Below are 18,602 nucleotides of genomic sequence, written 5' to 3' on the forward strand. Positions count from 1 at the left end.
CCTAGGGTTAGGGTTATGTTGAGGGCGAGGGGTAGAGATCCGGTTAGGGTTCCGATTGAACCTAGGGTTAGGGTTATTATGAGGGCTAGGGTTAGAGATCCGGTTAGGGTTCCGATTGGACCTAGGGTTAGGGTTATGTTGAGGGCTAGGGTTAGATATCCGGTTAGTGTTCCGATTGGACCTAGGGTTAGGATTATGTTGAGGGCTTGCGTTAGAGATCCGGTTAGGGCTCCGGTTGGACCTAGGGTTAGGGTTATGTTGAGGGCTAGGGATAGATATCCTCTTAGGGTTCCGATTGGACCTAGGGTTAGGGTTATGTTGAGGGCTAGGGTTAGAGATCCGTTTAGGGTTCCGATTGGACCTAGGGTTAGGGTTATGTTGAGGGCGAGTGGTAGAGATCCGGTTAGGGTACCGATTGGACCTAGGGTTAGGGTTATGTTGAGAGCTAGGTATACAGATCAGGTTAGGGTTCCGATTGGACCTAGGGTTAGGGTTATGTTGAGGGCTAGGGTTAGAGATCCGGTTAGGGTTCCGATTGGACTTCAGGTTAGGTTTATGTTGAGCGCTAGGGATAGAGATCCGGTTAGGGTTCTGGTTGGACCTAGGGTTAGGGTAATGTTGAGGGCTACTGTTAGAGATCCGGTTACGGTTCCGATTGAACCTAGGGTTAGGTTTATGTTGAGGGCTAGGGTTAGAGATCCGGTTAGGGTTCTGGTTGGACCTAGGTTTAGGGTAATGTTGAGGGCTAGGATTAGAGATCCGGTTAGGATTCCGGTTGGACCTAGGGTTAGGGTTATGCTGAGGGATAGGGATAGATATCCTCTTAGGGTTCCGATTGGACCTAGGGTTAGGGTTATGTTGAGGGCTAGGGTAAGAGATCCGTTTAGGGTTCCGATTGGACCTAGGGTTGGGGTTATGTTGAGGGTGAGCGGTAGAGATCCGGTTAGGGTACCGATTGGACCTAGGGTTAGGGTTATGTTGAGGGCTAGATATACAGATCCGGTTAGGGTTCCGATTGGACCTCGGGTTAGGGTTATGTTGAGGGCTAGGGTTAGAGATCCAGTTAGGGTTCCGATTGAACCTAGGCTTAGGTTTATGTTGAGGGCTAGGGTTAGATATCTGGTTAGGGTTCCTATTGGACCTAGGGTTACCGTTAAGTTGAGGGCTAGGGTTAGAGATCCGTTTAGGTTTCTGAGTGGACCTAGGGTTAGGGTTATGTTGTGGGCTAGAGTTAGAGATCCGGTTAGGGTACCGATTGGACCTAGGTTTAGGGTTAAGTTGAGGGCTAGGGTTAGAGATCCGGATAGGGTTCCGATTGGACCTAGGGTTAGGGTTATGTTGAGGGCTAGGGTTAGAGATCCGGTTAGGGTTCCGTTTGGACCTAGGGTTACGGTTATGTTGAGGGCTAGGGTTAGAGCTCCGGTTACGGTTCCGATTGGACCTAGGGTTAGGGTTCTGTTGAGGGCTAGGGTTAGATATCCGGTTAGGGTTCCGATTGGAGCTAGGGTTAGGGTTATGTTGAGGGCTAGTGTTAGATATCCGGTTAGGGTTCCGATTGCACCCAGGGTTAGGGTTATTTTTAGGGCTAGGGTTAGAGATCCGGTTAGGGTTCCGATTGGACCTAGGGTTAGGGTTTTGTTGAGGGCGAGGGGTAGAGATCCTGTTAGGGTTCCGATTGGACCTAGGGTTAGGGTTCTGTTGAGGGCTAGGGTTAGATATCCGGTTAGGGTTCCGATTGGAGCTAGGGTTAGGGTTATGTTGAGGGCTAGGGTTAGATATCCGGTTAGGGTTCCGATTGGAGCTAGGGTTAGGGTTATGTTGAGGGCTAGGGTTAGAGATCCGGTTAGGGTTCCGATTGGACCTAGGGTTAGTGATATGTTGAGGGCTAGGTTAGGAGATCCGGTTAGGGTTCCGATTGGACCTAGGGTTAGGGTTATGTTGAGGGCTAGGGTTAGAGATCCGGTTAGGGTTCCGATTGGACCTCAGGTTAGGGTTATGTTGAGCGCTAGGGTTAGAAATCCGCTTACGGTACCAATTGGACCTAGGGATAGGGTTATGTTGAGGGCTAGGTATACAGATCCGGTTAGGGTTCCGATTGGACCTAGGGTTAGGGTTATGTTGAGGGCTAGGGTTAGAGATCCGGTAGGGATCCGATTGGACCTAGGGTTAGGGTTATGTTGAGGGCTAGGGTTAGAGATCCGGTTAGGGTTCCGATTGGACCTAGGGTTAGGGTTATGTTGAGGGCGAGGGGTAGACAACCTGTTAGGGTTCCGATTGGACCTAGGGTTAGGGTTTTGTTGAGGGTTAGGGTTAGATATCCGGTTAGGGTTCCGATTGGACCTAGGGTTAGGGTTATGTTGAGTGCTAGGGTTAGATATCCGGTTAGGGTTCCGATTGGACTTAGGGTTAGGGTTTTGTTGAGGGCTAGGGTTAGAGATCCGGTTAGGGTTCCGATTGGACCTAGGGTTAGGGTTATGTTGAGGGCGAGGGGTAGAGATCCGGTTAGGGGACCGATTGGACCTAGGGTTAGGGTTATGTTGAGGGCTAGCGTTAGAGATCCGGTTAGGGTTCCGATTGAACCTCGGGTTAGGGTTATTATGAGGGCTAGGGTTAGAGATCCGGTTAGGGTTCCGATTGGACCTAGGGTTAGGGTTATGTTTAGGGCTAGGGTTAGATGTCCGGTTAGGGTTCCGATTGGACCTAGGGTTAGCATTATGTTGAGGGCTAGCGTTAGAGATCCGGTTAGGGTTCCGATTGGTCCTAGGGTTAGGGTTATGTTGAGGGCTGGGGTTAGACATCTGGTTAGGGTTCCGATTGGACCCAGGGTTAGGGTTATGTTGAGGGCTAGGGTTAGAGATCCGGTTAGGGTTCCGATTGGACCCAGGGTTAGGGTTATGTTGAGGGCTAGGGTTAGAGATCCGGTTAGGGTTCCGTTAGGACCTAGGGTTACGGTTATGTTGAGGGCTAGGGTTAGAGTTCCAGTTACCGTTCCGATTGGACCTAGGGTTAGGGTTCTGTTGAGGGCTAGGGTTAGATATCCGCTTAGGGTTCCGATTGGAGCTAGGGTTAGGGTTATGTTGAGGGCTAGTGTTAGATATCCGGTTAGGGTTCCGATTGCACCTAGGGTTAGGGTTATGTTGAGGGCTAGGGTTAGAGATCCGGTTAGGGTTCCGATTGGACCTAGGGTTAGGGTTATGTTGAGAGCTAGGGTTAGAGATCCGGTTAGGGTTCTGATTGAACCTAGGGTTAAGGTTATGTTGAGGGCTAGGGTTAGAGATCCGGTTAGGGTTCCGTTTGGACCTAGGGTTAGGGTTATGTTGAGGGCTAGGGTTAGAGATCCGGTTACGGTTCCGATTGGACCTAGGGTTAGGGTTCTGTTGAGGGGGAAGATTAGAGATCCTGTTAGGTTTCCGATTGGACCTAGGGTTAGGGTTATGTTGAGGGCTAGGGTTAGAGATCCGGTTAGGGTTCCGATTGGACCTAGGGTTAGGGTTATGTTGAGGGCTAGGTATACAGACCGGTTAGGGTTCCGATTGGACCTAGGGTTAGGGTTATGTTGAGGGCTAGGGTTAGAGATCCGGTTAGGGTTCCGATTGGACCTCAGGTTAGGGTTATGTTGAGCGCTAGGGTTAGAAATCCGCTTACGGTACCGATTGGACCTAGGGATAGGGTTATGTTGAGGGCTAGGTATATAGATCCGGTTAGGGTTCCGATTGGACCTAGGGTTAGGGTTATGTTGAGGGCTAGGGTTAGAGATCCGGTAGGGATCCGATTGGACCTAGGGTTAGGGTTATGTTGAGGGACAGGGTTAGATATCCATTTAGGGTTCCAATTGGAACTAGGGTTAGTGATATGTTGAGGGCTAGGTTTAGAGATCCGGTTAGGGTTCCGATTGGACCTAGTGTTAGGGTTATGTTGAGGGCTAGGGTTAGAGATACGGTTAGGGTTCCGATTGGACCTCAGGTTAGGGTTATGTTGAGCGCTAGGGTTAGAAATCCGCTTACGGTACCGATTGCACCTAGGGATAGGGTTATGTTGAGGGCTAGGTATACAGATCCGGTTAGGGTTCCGATTGGACCTAGGGTTAGGGTTATGTTGAGGGCTAGGGTTAGAGATCCGGTTACGGTTCCGATTGGACCTAGGGTTAGGGTTATGTTGAGGGCTAGGGTTAGAGATCCTCTTAGGGTTCCGATTAGAACTAGGGTTAGTGATATGTTGAGGGCTAGGGTTAGAGATCCGGTTAGGGTTCCGATTGGACCTAGGGTTAGGATTATGTTGAGGGCGAGGGGTCGAGATCCCGTTAGGGGACCGATTGGACTTAGGGTTAGGGTTATGTTGAGGGCTAGCGTTAGAGATCCGGTTAGGGTTCCGATTGAACCTAGGGTTAGGGTTATTATGAGGGCTAGGGTTAGAGATCCGGTTAGGGTTCCGATTGGACCTAGGGTTAGGGTTATGTTGAGTGCTAGGGTTAGATATCCGGTTAGGGTTCCGATTGGACCTAGGGTTAGGGTTATGTTGAGGGCTAGCGTTAGAGATCCGGTTAGGGCTCCGATTGGTCCTAGGGTTAGGGTTATGTTGAGGGCTGGGGTTAGACATCTGGTTAGGGTTCCGATTGGACCCAGGGTTACGGTTATGTTGAGGGGTAGGGTTAGAGATCCGGTTAGGGTTCCGATTGGACCTAGGGTTAGGGTTATGTTGAGGGCTAGGATTAGAGATCCTGTTAGGGTTCCGATTGGACCTAGGGTTAGGGTTATATTGAGGGCTAGGATTAGAGATCCTGTTAGGGTTCCGATTGGACCTAGGGTTAGGGTTCTGTTGAGGGCTAGGGTTAGATATCCGGTTAGGGTTCCGATTGGAGCTAGGGTTAGGGTTATGTTGAGGGCTAGTGTTAGATATCCGGTTAGGGTTCCGATTGCACCCAGGGTTAGGGTTATTTTTAGGGCTAGGGTTAGAGATCCGGTTAGGGTTCCGATTGGACCTAGGGTTAGGGTTTTGTTGAGGGCGAGGGGTAGAGATCCTGTTAGGGTTCCGATTGGACCTAGGGTTAGGGTTCTGTTGAGGGCTAGGGTTAGATATCCGGTTAGGGTTCCGATTGGAGCTAGGGTTAGGGTTATGTTGAGGGCTAGGGTTAGATATCCGGTTAGGGTTCCGATTGGAGCTAGGGTTAGGGTTATGTTGAGGGCTAGGGTTAGAGATCCGGTTAGGGTTCCGATTGGACCTAGGGTTAGCGTTATGTTGAGGGACAGGGTTAGATATCCGTTTAGGGTTCCGATTGGAACTAGGGTTAGTGATATGTTGAGGGCTAGGTTGAGAGATCCGGTTAGGGTTCCGATTGGACCTAGGGTTAGGGTTATGTTGAGGGCTAGGGTTAGAGATCCGGTTAGGGTTCCGATTGGACCTCAGGTTAGGGTTATGTTGAGCGCTAGGGTTAGAAATCCGCTTACGGTACCAATTGGACCTAGGGATAGGGTTATGTTGAGGGCTAGGTATACAGATCCGGTTAGGGTTCCGATTGGACCTAGGGTTAGGGTTATGTTGAAGGCTAGGGTTAGAGATCCGGTAGGGATCCGATTGGACCTAGGGTTAGGGTTATGTTGAGGGCTAGGGTTAGATTTCCGGTTAGGGTTCCGATTGGACCTAGGGTTAGGGTTATGTTGAGGGCGAGGGGTAGACAACCTGTTAGGGTTCCGATTGGACCTAGGGTTAGGGTTTTGTTGAGGGTTAGGGTTAGATATCCGGTTAGGGTTCCGAATGGACCTAGGGTTAGGGTTATGTTGAGTGCTAGGGTTAGATATCCGGTTAGGGTTCCGATTGGACCTAGGGTTAGGGTTTTGTTGAGGGCTAGGGTTAGAGATCCGGTTAGGGTTCCGATTGGACCTAGGGTTAGGGTTATGTTGAGGGCGAGGGGTAGAGATCCGGTTAGGGGACCGATTGGACCTAGGGTTAGGGTTATGTTGAGGGCTAGCGTTAGAGATCCGGTTAGGGTTCCGATTGAACCTCGGGTTAGGGTTATTATGAGGGCTAGGGTTAGAGATCCGGTTAGGGTTCCGATTGGACCTAGGGTTAGGATTATGTTGAGGGCTAGCGTTAGAGATCCGGTTAGGGTTCCGATTGGTCCTAGGGTTAGGGTTATGTTGAGGGCTGGGGTTAGACATCTGGTTAGGGTTCCGATTGGACCCAGGGTTAGGGTTATGTTGAGGGCTAGGGTTAGAGATCCGGTTAGGGTTCCGATTGGACCCAGGGTTAGGGTTATGTTGAGGGCTAGGGTTAGAGATCCGGTTAGGGTTCCGTTAGGACCTAGGGTTACGGTTATGTTGAGGGCTAGGGTTAGAGATCCGGTTACCGTTCCGATTGGACCTAGGGTTAGGGTTCTGTTGAGGGCTAGGGTTAGATATCCGCTTAGGGTTCCGATTGGAGCTAGGGTTAGGGTTATGTTGAGGGTTAGTGTTAGATATCCGGTTAGGGTTCCGATTGCACCTAGGGTTAGGGTTATGTTGAGGGCTAGGGTTAGAGATCCGGTTAGGGTTCCGATTGGACCTAGGGTTAGGGTTATGTTGACGGCTAGGGTTAGAGATCCGGTTAGGGTTCTGATTGAACCTAGGGTTAAGGTTATGTTGAGGGCTAGGGTTAGAGATCCGGTTAGGGTTCCGTTTGGACCTAGGGTTAGGGTTATGTTGAGGGCTAGGGTTAGAGATCCGGTTACGGTTCCGATTGGACCTAGGGTTAGGGTTCTGTTGAGGGGGAAGATTAGAGATCCTGTTAGGTTTCCGATTGGACCTAGGGTTAGGGTTATGTTGAGGGCTAGGGTTAGAGATCCGGTTAGGGTTCCGATTGGACCTAGGGTTAGGGTTATGTTGAGGGCTAGGTATACAGACCGGTTAGGGTTCCGATTGGACCTAGGGTTAGGGTTATGTTGAGGGCTAGGGTTAGAGATCCGGTTAGGGTTCCGATTGGACCTCAGGTTAGGGTTATGTTGAGCGCTAGGGTTAGAAATCCGCTTACGGTACCGATTGGACCTAGGGATAGGGTTATGTTGAGGGCTAGGTATACAGATCCGGTTAGGGTTCCGATTGGACCTAGGGTTAGGGTTATGTTGAGGGCTCGGGTTAGAGATCCGGTAGGGATCCGATTGGACCTAGGGTTAGGGTTATGTTGAGGGACAGGGTTAGATATCCATTTAGGGTTCCGATTGGAACTAGGGTTAGTGATATGTTGAGGGCTAGGTTTAGAGATCCGGTTAGGTTTCCGATTGGACCTAGTGTTAGGGTTATGTTGAGGGCTAGGGTTAGAGATCCGGTTAGGGTTCCGATTGGACCTCAGGTTAGGGTTATGTTGAGCGCTAGGGTTAGAAATCCGCTTACGGTACCGATTGGACCTAGGGATAGGGTTATGTTGAGGGCTAGGTATACAGATCCGGTTAGGGTTCCGATTGGACCTAGGGTTAGGGTTATGTTGAGGGCTAGGGTTAGAGATCCGGTTACGGTTCCGATTGGACCTAGGGTTAGGGTTATGTTGAGGGCTAGGTTTAGAGATCCTCTTAGGGTTCCGATTGGAACTAGGGTTAGTGATATGTTGAGGGCTAGGGTTAGAGATCCGGTTAGGGTTCCGATTGGACCTAGGGTTAGGATTATGTTGAGGGCGAGGGGTAAAGATCCCGTTAGGGGACCGATTGGACTTAGGGTTAGGGTTATGTTGAGGGCTAGCGTTAGAGATCCGGTTAGGGTTCCGATTGAACCTAGGGTTAGGGTTATTATGAGGGCTAGGGTTAGAGATCCGGTTAGGGTTCCGATTGGACCTAGGGTTAGGGTTATGTTGAGAGCTAGGGTTAGATATCCGGTTAGGGTTCCGATTGGACCTAGGGTTAGGATTATGTTGAGGGCTAGCGTTAGAGATCCGGTTAGGGCTCCGATTGGTCCTAGGGTTAGGGTTATGTTGAGGGCTGGGGTTAGACATCTGGTTAGGGTTCCGATTGGACCCAGGGTTAGGGTTATGTTGAGGGCTAGGGTTAGAGATCCGGTTAGGGTTCCGATTGGACCTAGGGTTAGGGTTATGTTGAGGGCTAGGATTAGAGATCCTGTTAGGGTTCCGATTGGACCTAGGGTTAGGGTTATATTGAGGGCTAGGATTAGAGATCCTGTTAGGGTTCCGATTGGACCTAGGGTTAGGGTTATGTTGAGGGCGAGGGTTAGAGATCCGGTTAGGGTTCCGATTGGACCTAGGGTTAGCGTTATGTTGAGGGACAGGGTTAGATATCCGTTTAGGGTTCCGATTGGAACTAGGGTTAGTGATATGTTGAGGGCTAGGCTTAGAGATCCGGTTAGGGTTCGAATCGGATCTAGGGTTAAGTTATGTTGAGGGCTAGGGTTAGAGATCCAGTTAGGGTTCCGGTTCGACCTAGGGTTAGGGTTATGTTGAGGGCTAGGATTAGAGATCCGGTTAGGGCTCCGGTTGGACCTAGGGTTAGGGTTATGTTGAGGGCTAGGGATAGATATCCTCTTAGGGTTCCGATTGGACCTAGGGTTAGGGTTATGTTGAGGGCTAGGGTTAGAGATCCGTTTAGGGTTCCGATTGGACCTAGGGTTAGGGTTATGTTGAGGGCGAGGGGTAGAGATCCGGTTAGGGTACCGACTGGACCTAGGGTTAGGGTTATGTTGAGGGCTAGATATACAGATCAGGTTAGGGTTCCGATTGGACCTAGGGATAGGGTTATGTTGAGGGCTACTGTTAGAGATCCGGTTACGGTTCCGATTGAACCTAGGGTTAGGTTTATGATGAGGGCTAGGGTTAGAGATCCGGTTAGGGTTCTGGTTGGACCTAGGGTTAGGGTAATGTTGAGGGCTAGGATTAGAGATCCGGTTAGGATTCCGGTTGGACCTAGGGTTAGGGTTATGCTGAGGGATAGGGATAGATATCCTCTTAGGGTTCCGATTGGACCTAGGGTTAGGATTATGTTGAGGGCTAGGGTTAGAGATCCGTTTAGGGTTCCGATTGGACCTAGGGTTGGGGTTATGTTGAGGGTGAGCGGTAGAGATCCGGTTAGGGTACCGATTGGACCTAGGGTTAGGTTTATGTTGAGGGCTAGGTATACAGATCCGGTTAGGGTTCCGATTGGACCTCGGGTTAGGGTTATGTTGAGGGCTAGGGTTAGAGATCCGGTTAGGGTTCCGATTGAATCTAGGGTTAGGTTTATGTTGAGGGCTAGGGTTAGATATCTGGTTAGGGTTCCGATTGGACCTAGGGTTAGGGTTATGTTGAGGGCGAGGGGTAGAAATCCGGTTAGGGTACCGATTGGACCTAGGGTTAGGGTTATGTTGAGGACTAGGGTTCGAGATCCGGTTAGGGTTCCGATTGGACCTAGGGTTAGCCTTATGTTGAGGGACAGGGTTAGATATCCGTTTAGGGTTCTGATTAGAACTAGGGTTAGTGATATGTTGAGGGCTAGGGTTAGAGATCCGGTTAGGGTTCCGATTGGACCTAGGGTTAGGGTTATGTTGAGGGCTAGGATTAGAGATCCGGTTAGGGTTCCGGTTGGACCTAAGGTTAGGGTTATGTTGAGGGCTAGGGATAGATATCCTCTTAGGGTTCCGATTGGACCTGGGGTTAGGGTTATGTTGAGGGCGAGGGTTAGAGATCCGGTTAGGGTTCCGATTGGACCTCGGGTTAGGGTTATGTTGAGGGCGAGGGTTAGAGATCCGGTTAGGGTTCCGATTGGACCTAGGGTTAGGGTTATGTTGAGGGCTAGGGTTAGAGATCCGGTTACGGTTCCGATTGGACCTAGGGTTAGGGTTCTGTTGAGGGCGAGGGTTAGAGATCCTGTTAGGGTTCCGGTTGGACCTAGGGTTAGGGTTATGTTGAGGGCTAGGGTTAGAGATCCGGTTAGGGTTCCGATTGGACCTAGGGTTAGCGTTATGTTGAGGGACAGGGTTAGATATCCGTTTAGGGTTCCGATTGGAACTAGGGTTAGTGATATGTTGAGGGCTAGGTTTAGAGATCCGGTTAGGGTTCCGATTGGACCTAGGGTTAGGGTTATGTTGAGGGCTAGGGTTAGAGATCCGGTTAGGGTTCCGGTTGAACCTAGGGTTAGGGTTATGTTGAGGGCTAGGATTAGAGATCCGGTTAGGGTTCCGGTTGGACCTAGGGTTAGGGTTATGTTGAGGGCTAGGAATAGATATCCTCTTAGGGTTCCGATTGGACCTAGGGTTAGGGTTATGTTGAGGGCGAGGGTTAGAGATCCGGTTAGGGTTCCGATTGAACCTCGGGTTAGGGTTATGTTGAGGGCTAAGGTTAGAGATCGGGTTAGGGTTCCGATTGAACCTAGGGTTAGGGTTATGTTGAGGGCTAGGGTTAGAGATCTGGTTAGGGTTCCGATTGGACCTAGGGTTACGGTTATGTTGAGGGCTAGGGTTAGAGATCCGTTTAGGTTTCCGATTGGACCTAGGGTTAGGGTTATGTTGAGGGCTAGGGTTAGAGCTCCGGTTAGGGTACCGATTGTACCTAGGGTTAGGGTTATGTTGAGGGCTAGGTATACAGATCCGGTTAGGGTTCCGATTGGACCTAGGGTTAGGGTTATGTTGAGGGCTAGGGTTAGAGATCTGGTTAGGGTTCCGATTGGACCTAGGGTTACGGTTATGTTGAGGGCTAGGGTTAGAGATCCGTTTAGGTTTCCGATTGGACCTAGGGTTAGGGTTATGTTGAGGGCTAGGGTTAGAGCTCCGGTTAGGGTACCGATTGTACCTAGGGTTAGGGTTATGTTGAGGGCTAGGTATACAGATCCGGTTAGGGTTCCGATTGGACCTAGGGTTAGGGTTATGTTGAGGGCTAGGGTTAGAGATCCGATTACGGTACCGATTGGACCTAGGGTTAGGGTTCTGTTGACGGCGAGGGTTAGAGATCCTCTTAGGGTTCCGATTGGAACTAGGGTTAGTGATATGTTGAGGGCTAGGGTTAGAGATCCGGTTAGGGTTCCGATTGGACCTAGGGTTAGGATTATGTTGAGGGCGAGGGGTAGAGATCCCGTTAGGGGACCGATTGGACTTAGGGTTAGGGTTATGTTGAGGGCTAGCGTTAGAGATCCGGTTAGGGTTCCGATTGAACCTAGGGTTAGGGTTATTATGAGGGCTAGGGTTAGAGATCCGGTTAGGGTTCCGATTGGACCTAGGGTTAGGGTTATGTTGAGGGCTAGGGGTAGATATCCGGTTAGGGTTCCGATTGGACCTAGGGTTAGGATTATGTTAAGGGCTAGCGTTAGAGATCCGGTTAGGGCTCCGATTGGTCCTAGGGTTAGGGTTATGTTGAGGGCTGGGGTTAGACATCTGGTTAGGGTTCCGATTGGACCCATGGTTAGGGTTATGTTGAGGGCTAGGGTTAGAGATCCGGTTAGGGTTCCGATTGGACCTAGGGTTAGGGTTATGTTGAGGGCTAGGATTAGAGATCCTGTTAGGGTTCCGATTGGACCTAGGGTTAGGGTTATATTGAGGGCTAGGATTAGAGATCCTGTTAGGGTTCCGATTGGACCTAGGGTTAGGGTTATGTTGAGGGCGAGGCTTAGAGATCCGGTTAGGGTTCCGATTTGACCTAGGGTTAGCGTTATGTTGAGGGACAGGGTTAGATATCCGGTTAGGTTTCCGATTGGAGCTAGGGTTAGGGTTATGTTGAGGGCTACTGTTAGATATCCGGTTAGGGTTCCGATTGGACCTAGGGTTAGGGTTCTGTTGAGGGCTAGGGTTAGAGATCCGGTTAGGGTTCCGATTGGACCTAGGGTTAGGGTTATGTTGAGGGCGAGGGGTAGAGATTGTGTTAGGGTTCCGATTGGACCTAGGGTTAGGGTTTGGTTGAGGGTTAGGGTTAGATATCCGGTTAGGGTTCCGATTGGACCTAGGGTTAGGGTTATGTGGAGTGCTAGGGTTTGATATCCGGTTAGGGTTCCGATTGGACCTAGGGTTAGGGTTTTGTTGAGGGCTGGGGTTAGAGATCCGGTTAGGGTTCCGATTGGACCTAGGTTTAGGGTTATGTTGAGGGCTAGGGTTAGAGATCCGGTTAGGGTTCCGATTGGACCTAAGGTTAGGGTTATGTTGAGGGCTAGGGTTAGAGATCCGGTTAGGGTTCTGATTGAACCTAGGGTTACGGTTATGTTGAGGGCTAGGGTTAGAGATCCGGTTAGGGTTCCGTTTGGACCTAGGGTTAGGGTTATGTTGAGGGCTAGGGTTAGAGATCCGGTTACGGTTCCGATTGGACCTAGGTTTAGGGTTATGTTGAGGGCTAGGGTTAGAGATCCGGTTAGGGATCCGATTGGACCTAGGGTTAGGGTTATGTTGAGGGCTAGGGTTAGAGATCCGGTTAGGGTTCCGATTGGACCTAGGGTTAGGGTTATGTTGAGGGCTAGGGTGAGAGATCCGATTACGGTTCCGATTGGACCTAGGGTTAGGGTTCTGTTGACGGCGAGGGTTAGAGATCCTGTTAGGGTTCCGATTGGACCTAGGGTTAGCGTTATGTTGAGGGACAGGGTTAGATATCCGTTTAGGGTTCCGATTGGAACTAGGGTTAGTGATATGTTGAGGGCTAGGGTTAGAGATCCGGTTAGGGTTCCGCTTGGACCTAGGGTTAGGGTTATGTTGAGGGCGAGGGGTAGAGATCCGGTTAGGGTTCCGATTGAACCTAGGGTTAGGGTTATTATGAGGGCTAGGGTTAGAGATCCGGTTAGGGTTCCGATTGGACCTAGGGTTAGGTTTATGTTGAGGGCTAGGGTTAGATATCCGGTTAGGGTTCCGATTGTACCTAGGGTTAGGATTATGTTGAGGGCTAGCGTTAGAGATCCGGTTAGGGTTCCGATTGGTCCTAGGGTTAGGGTTATTTTGAGGGCTGGGGTTAGACATCTGGTTAGGGTTCCGATTGGACCCAGGGTTAGGGTTATGTTGAGTGCTAGGGTTAGATATCCGGTTAGGGTTCCGATTGGACCTAGGGTTAGGGTTTTGTTGAGGGCTAGGGTTGGAGATCCGGTTAGGGTTCCGATTGGAGCTAGGGTTAGGGTTATGTTCAGGGCTAGTGTTAGATATCCGGTTAGGGTTCCGATTGCACCCAGGGTTAGGGTTATGTTGAGGGCTAGGGTTAGAGATCCGGTTAGGGTTCCGATTGGACCTAGGGTTAGGGTTATGTTGAGGGCGAGGGGTAGAGATCCTGTTAGGGTTCCGATTGGACCTAGGGTTAGGGTTTTGTTGAGGGTTAGGGTTAGATATCCGGTTAGGGTTCCGATTGGACCTAGGGTTAGGGTTATGTTGAGTGCTAGGGTTAGATATCCGGTTAGGGTTCCGATTGGACCTAGGGTTAGGGTTTTGTTGTGGGCTAGGGTTAGAGATCCGGTTAGGGTTCCGTTTGGACCTAGGGTTAGGGTTATTTTGAGGGCTAGGGTTAGAGATCCGGTTACGGTTCCGATTGGACCTAGGGTTAGGGTTCTGTTGAGGGCGAAGATTAGAGATCCTGATAGGTTTCCGATTGGACCTAGGGTTAGGGTTATGTTGAGGGCTAGGGTTAGAGATCCGGTTAGTGTTCCGATTGGACCTAAGGTTAGCGTTATGTTGAGGGAAAGGGTTAGATATCCGTTTAGGGTTCCGATTGGAACTAGGGTTAGTGATATGTTGAGGGCTAGGTTTAGAGATCCGGTTAGGGTTCCGATTGGACCTAGGGTTAGGGTTATGTTGAGGGCTAGGGTTAGAGATCCGGTTACGGTTCCGATTGGACCTAGGGTTAGGGTTCTGTTGAGGGCGAGGGTTAGAGATCCTGTTAGGGTTCCGGTTGGACCTAGGGTTAGGGTTATGTTGAGGGCTAGGGTTAGAGATCCGGTTAGGGTTCCGATTGGACCTAGGGTTAGCGTTATGTTGAGGGACAGGGTTAGATATCCGTTTAGGGTTCCGATTGGAACTAGGGTTAGTGATATGTTGAGGGCTAGGTTTAGAGATCCGGTTAGGGTTCCGATTGGACCTAGGGTTAGGGTTATGTTGAGGGCTAGGGTTAGAGATCCGGTTAGGGTTCCGGTTGAACCTAGGGTTAGGGTTATGTTGAGGGCTAGGATTAGAGATCCGGTTAGGGTTCCGGTTGGACCTAGGGTTAGGGTTATGTTGAGGGCTAGGAATAGATATCCTCTTAGGGTTCCGATTGGACCTAGGGTTAGGGTTATGTTGAGGGCGAGGGTTAGAGATCCGGTTAGGGTTCCGATTGAACCTCGGGTTAGGGTTATGTTGAGGGCTAAGGTTAGAGATCGGGTTAGGGTTCCGATTGAACCTAGGGTTAGGGTTATGTTGAGGGCTAGGGTTAGAGATCTGGTTAGGGTTCCGATTGGACCTAGGGTTACGGTTATGTTGAGGGCTAGGGTTAGAGATCCGTTTAGGTTTCCGATTGGACCTAGGGTTAGGGTTATGTTGAGGGCTAGGGTTAGAGCTCCGGTTAGGGTACCGATTGTACCTAGGGTTAGGGTTATGTTGAGGGCTAGGTATACAGATCCGGTTAGGGTTCCGATTGGACCTAGGGTTAGGGTTATGTTGAGGGCTAGGGTTAGAGATCTGGTTAGGGTTCCGATTGGACCTAGGGTTACGGTTATGTTGAGGGCTAGGGTTAGAGATCCGTTTAGGTTTCCGATTGGACCTAGGGTTAGGGTTATGTTGAGGGCTAGGGTTAGAGCTCCGGTTAGGGTACCGATTGTACCTAGGGTTAGGGTTATGTTGAGGGCTAGGTATACAGATCCGGTTAGGGTTCCGATTGGACCTAGGGTTAGGGTTATGTTGAGGGCTAGGGTTAGAGATCCGATTACGGTACCGATTGGACCTAGGGTTAGGGTTCTGTTGACGGCGAGGGTTAGAGATCCTCTTAGGGTTCCGATTGGAACTAGGGTTAGTGATATGTTGAGGGCTAGGGTTAGAGATCCGGTTAGGGTTCCGATTGGACCTAGGGTTAGGATTATGTTGAGGGCGAGGGGTAGAGATCCCGTTAGGGGACCGATTGGACTTAGGGTTAGGGTTATGTTGAGGGCTAGCGTTAGAGATCCGGTTAGGGTTCCGATTGAACCTAGGGTTAGGGTTATTATGAGGGCTAGGGTTAGAGATCCGGTTAGGGTTCCGATTGGACCTAGGGTTAGGGTTATGTTGAGGGCTAGGGGTAGATATCCGGTTAGGGTTCCGATTGGACCTAGGGTTAGGATTATGTTGAGGGCTAGCGTTAGAGATCCGGTTAGGGTTCCGATTGGTCCTAGGGTTAGGGTTATTTTGAGGGCTGGGGTTAGACATCTGGTTAGGGTTCCGATTGGTCCCAGGGTTAGGGTTATGTTGAGTGCTAGGGTTAGATATCCGGTTAGGGTTCCGATTGGACCTAGGGTTAGGGTTTTGTTGAGGGCTAGGGTTGGAGATCCGGTTAGGGTTCCGATTGGAGCTAGGGTTAGGGTTATGTTCAGGGCTAGTGTTAGATATCCGGTTAGGGTTCCGATTGCACCCAGGGTTAGGGTTATGTTGAGGGCTAGGGTTAGAGATCCGGTTAGGGTTCCGATTGGACCTAGGGTTAGGGTTATGTTGAGGGCGAGGGGTAGAGATCCTGTTAGGGTTCCGATTGGACCTAGGGTTAGGGTTTTGTTGAGGGTTAGGGTTAGATATCCGGTTAGGGTTCCGATTGGACCTAGGGTTAGGGTTATGTTGAGTGCTAGGGTTAGATATCCGGTTAGGGTTCCGATTGGACCTAGGGTTAGGGTTTTGTTGTGGGCTAGGGTTAGAGATCCGGTTAGGGTTCCGTTTGGACCTAGGGTTAGGGTTATTTTGAGGGCTAGGGTTAGAGATCCGGTTACGGTTCCGATTGGACCTAGGGTTAGGGTTCTGTTGAGGGCGAAGATTAGAGATCCTGATAGGTTTCCGATTGGACCTAGGGTTAGGGTTATGTTGAGGGCTAGGGTTAGAGATCCGGTTAGTGTTCCGATTGGACCTAGGGTTAGCGTTATGTTGAGGGACAGGGTTAGATATCCGTTTAGGGTTCCGATTGGAACTAGGGTTAGTGATATGTTGAGGGCTAGGTTTAGAGATCCGGTTAGGGTTCCGATTGGACCTAGGGTTAGGGTTATGTTGAGGGCTAGGGTTAGAGATCCGGTTACGGTTCCGATTGGACCTAGGGTTAGGGTTCTGTTGAGGGCGAGGGTTAGAGATCCTGTTAGGGTTCCGGTTGGACCTAGGGTTAGGGTTATGTTGAGGGCTAGGGTTAGAGATCCGGTTAGGGTTCCGATTGGACCTAGGGTTAGCGTTATGTTGAGGGACAGGGTTAAATATCCGTTTAGGGTTCCGATTGGAACTAGGGTTAGTGATATGTTGAGGGCTAGGTTTAGAGATCCGGTTAGGGTTCCGATTGGACCTAGGGTTAGGGTTATGTTGAGGGCTAGGGTTAGAGATCCGGTTAGGGTTCCGGTTGAACCTAGGGTTAGGGTTATGTTGAGGGCTAGGATTAGAGATCCGGTTAGGGTTCCGGTTGGACCTAGGGTTAGGGTTATGTTGAGGGCTAGGAATAGATATCCTCTTAGGGTTCCGATTGGACCTAGGGTTAGGGTTATGTTGAGGGCGAGGGTTAGAGATCCGGTTAGGGTTCCGATTGAACCTCGGGTTAGGGTTATGTTGAGGGCTAAGGTTAGAGATCGGGTTAGGGTTCCGAATGAACCTAGGGTTAGGGTTATGTTGAGGGCTAGGGTTAGAGATCTGGTTAGGGTTCCGATTGGACCTAGGGTTACGGTTATGTTGAGGGCTAGGGTTAGAGATCCGTTTAGGTTTCCGATTGGACCTAGGGTTAGGGTTATGTTGAGGGCTAGGGTTAGAGCTCCGGTTAGGGTACCGATTGTACCTAGGGTTAGGGTTATGTTGAGGGCTAGGTATACAGATCCGGTTAGGGTTCCGATTGGACCTAGGGTTAGGGTTATGTTGAGGGCTAGGGTTAGAGATCTGGTTAGGGTTCCGATTGGACCTAGGGTTACGGTTATGTTGAGGGCTAGGGTTAGAGATCCGTTTAGGTTTCCGATTGGACCTAGGGTTAGGGTTATGTTGAGGGCTAGGGTTAGAGCTCCGGTTAGGGTACCGATTGTACCTAGGGTTAGGGTTATGTTGAGGGCTAGGTATACAGATCCGGTTAGGGTTCCGATTGGACCTAGGGTTAGGGTTATGTTGAGGGCTAGGGTTAGAGATCCGATTACGGTACCGATTGGACCTAGGGTTAGGGTTCTGTTGACGGCGAGGGTTAGAGATCCTCTTAGGGTTCCGATTGGAACTAGGGTTAGTGATATGTTGAGGGCTAGGGTTAGAGATCCGGTTAGGGTTCCGATTGGACCTAGGGTTAGGATTATGTTGAGGGCGAGGGGTAGAGATCCCGTTAGGGGACCGATTGGACTTAGGGTTAGGGTTATGTTGAGGGCTAGCGTTAGAGATCCGGTTAGGGTTCCGATTGAACCTAGGGTTAGGGTTATTATGAGGGCTAGGGTTAGAGATCCGGTTAGGGTTCCGATTGGACCTAGGGTTAGGGTTATGTTGAGGGCTAGGGGTAGATATCCGGTTAGGGTTCCGATTGGACCTAGGGTTAGGATTATGTTAAGGGCTAGCGTTAGAGATCCGGTTAGGGCTCCGATTGGTCCTAGGGTTAGGGTTATGTTGAGGGCTGGGGTTAGACATCTGGTTAGGGTTCCGATTGGACCCATGGTTAGGGTTATGTTGAGGGCTAGGGTTAGAGATCCGGTTAGGGTTCCGATTGGACCTAGGGTTAGGGTTATGTTGAGGGCTAGGATTAGAGATCCTGTTAGGGTTCCGATTGGACCTAGGGTTAGGGTTATATTGAGGGCTAGGATTAGAGATCCTGTTAGGGTTCCGATTGGACCTAGGGTTAGGGTTATGTTGAGGGCGAGGCTTAGAGATCCGGTTAGGGTTCCGATTTGACCTAGGGTTAGCGTTATGTTGAGGGACAGGGTTAGATATCCGGTTAGGTTTCCGATTGGAGCTAGGGTTAGGGTTATGTTGAGGGCTACTGTTAGATATCCGGTTAGGGTTCCGATTGGACCTAGGGTTAGGGTTCTGTTGAGGGCTAGGGTTAGAGATCCGGTTAGGGTTCCGATTGGACCTAGGGTTAGGGTTATGTTGAGGGCGAGGGGTAGAGATTCTGTTAGGGTTCCGATTGGACCTAGGGTTAGGGTTTGGTTGAGGGTTAGGGTTAGATATCCGGTTAGGGTTCCGATTGGACCTAGGGTTAGGGTTATGTGGAGTGCTAGGGTTTGATATCCGGTTAGGGTTCCGATTGGACCTAGGGTTAGGGTTTTGTTGAGGGCTGGGGTTAGAGATCCGGTTAGGGTTCCGATTGGACCTAGGTTTAGGGTTATGTTGAGGGCTAGGGTTAGAGATCCGGTTAGGGTTCCGATTGGACCTAGGGTTAGGGTTATGTTGAGGGCTAGGGTTAGAGATCCGGTTAGGGTTCTGATTGAACCTAGGGTTACGGTTATGTTGAGGGCTAGGGTTAGAGATCCGGTTAGGGTTCCGTTTGGACCTAGGGTTAGGGTTATGTTGAGGGCTAGGGTTAGAGATCCGGTTACGGTTCCGATTGGACCTAGGTTT

The sequence above is a fragment of the Miniopterus natalensis genome, chromosome 13 (assembly GCF_054644295.1).
Source record: "Miniopterus natalensis isolate mMinNat1 chromosome 13, mMinNat1.hap1, whole genome shotgun sequence".
NCBI lineage: Eukaryota > Metazoa > Chordata > Mammalia > Chiroptera > Miniopteridae > Miniopterus > Miniopterus natalensis.